Source organism: Suricata suricatta, chromosome 14 (assembly GCF_006229205.1).
Source record: "Suricata suricatta isolate VVHF042 chromosome 14, meerkat_22Aug2017_6uvM2_HiC, whole genome shotgun sequence".
Lineage (NCBI taxonomy): Eukaryota > Metazoa > Chordata > Mammalia > Carnivora > Herpestidae > Suricata > Suricata suricatta.
Genome location: NC_043713.1, coordinates 46,105,596 through 46,107,316, shown reverse-complemented (window position 1 = coordinate 46,107,316; position 1,721 = coordinate 46,105,596). Strand labels below are relative to the sequence as shown.

The window sequence follows — 1,721 nt, the reverse complement described above, 5'->3', positions numbered from 1 at the left end:
AACCAGGGGGAGCGGAGGAGGGAGAGAGAGTTGGGGAGAGAGAGGGATGCAAAACTTGAGAGACTATTGAATGCTGAGAATGAACTGAGGGTTGAGGGGGAAGGGGGAGGGGGGAAAAGAGGTGGTGGTGATGGTGGAGGGCACTTAAGGGGAAGAACACTGGGTGTTGTATGGAAAACAATTTGACAATAAAATATTATGAAAAAAAAAAGAGTCCGATGCTTAACTGACTGAGCCACCCATGTGCCCCAGATGCTCTTACGATTTTAGTAAAAACTCAAAGTATAAACTTGCCAAGAAAAAGAAGTAGTCCCTTGTTTGGAAAATTCTAGGACAGATTACTAGAAAAATTCTGTATGTACATCTATCTGTATATGGATAACTATATCTATATATGTATTTCTTTCTTTTTTTAATCTGAGAGAGACAGAGAATGAGAGCAGGGGAGAGGCAGATAGAGAGAGGAAGAATCTGAAGTGGGCTCTACTATCAGAGCAGAGAGCCTGACATGGGGCTTGAACACCCAACCATGAGATCATGATCTGAGCAGAAATCGAGTCAGACACTTCATCAACTGAGCCACCCAGGAGCCTCTTCATGTATGTATTTCATAAATGGATAGGGCTGATAAGGCAAAGAAAGGCTGAATGCTGACTTAACTCAAGGTCACACTGCTCTGTGGTGGCCAAGCCAAGCCAAGAATGACTTCTTTTGATTATAACCCACTACACTTTGCTCATAAACCCTGACTCACTGGCGCCCATGTTGCTATCTGTGGGTCTTTTGCTAGCCCTTCACAAATGCAAACCACTGACCAGTAGCTTCCTTGTTGACTCCGAGAATTCCTCAGTGCTCGGGATGAGCCCGCCTGCCCTATAACCTTGACCAACAACTGTACCTGAGCTGCATCCACCATTTCTCCAGCCCAGACTTCTCTGTAGAGGTCCAGGCCTTTGTCCACCTGCTTTCTGGCATCTACACCTGCTCTCAGGTTCCGGGGACTCAGCCTGTCTCAGACTGAAGCCATTGCCCTGCCTCCCTGCCAGTGCCGTCCATCTGCCCAAGGAAACCCAGATGTCACCCTTGAACACTTTTCTACTTTTCTCTCCAAACCCAACCAATCATTCATTCACTGTCCTAATGATCCTAAGCAACCCCTCCCTCTGCCTTATCTGCATGGCTCTTTCCCTGCAGCTGCCCTCATCTCTCACCTCTGCTAATATGCTCCTCTTCCCACTGCTCTGCCTTTTCCCTCTCGAATCCAGTCTCTACCCTGCACCAGAGTGAGCTCCTGAGAAGTTGAAATTGATAATGTCCTTTCTCTGCTGGTGTCCCCCCAGCGACGGCTGTCTTACTGAGACTTTGAAGGTCCTCCGTGTTCTTGCCCCTGCTTCCCACACCAGCCCCATGTGGCATCCCCGGCCTGCTGGTACCAGTGTCCTCCAGTTCCTGGAAATTCATGCTTTCTCCAGCTCTTGGTGCTTTATTTATGTTGGTTGCTCCTGTATTTCAGGTCCTAGCCGGAGCCCACCTTCTGGTTGGCCCCAACCAGATTAAATTCCCTCCAGGGGACCCAGAGGACCCGAGCTTCTGCTCTCATGGCACCCGCCACACTCTATGGTCTCCCATCTGCCATACTTGAGGTCCTGGCCTGTTCATCATTGCCTTGCCAGCACCAGCCACACCGCCTGACATCACTAGACACTTAGTGAGTACTTGTG

General features: G+C 49.2%; 1 protein-coding gene across 1 annotated transcript in view; it reads left to right on the top strand.

The window, feature by feature from the left end:
• Positions 1-1,721, top strand: part of LOC115277422 (laminin subunit alpha-3-like) — a 154,939-nt gene that overhangs the window by 109,621 nt on the left and 43,597 nt on the right. The window lies entirely within an intron of this gene.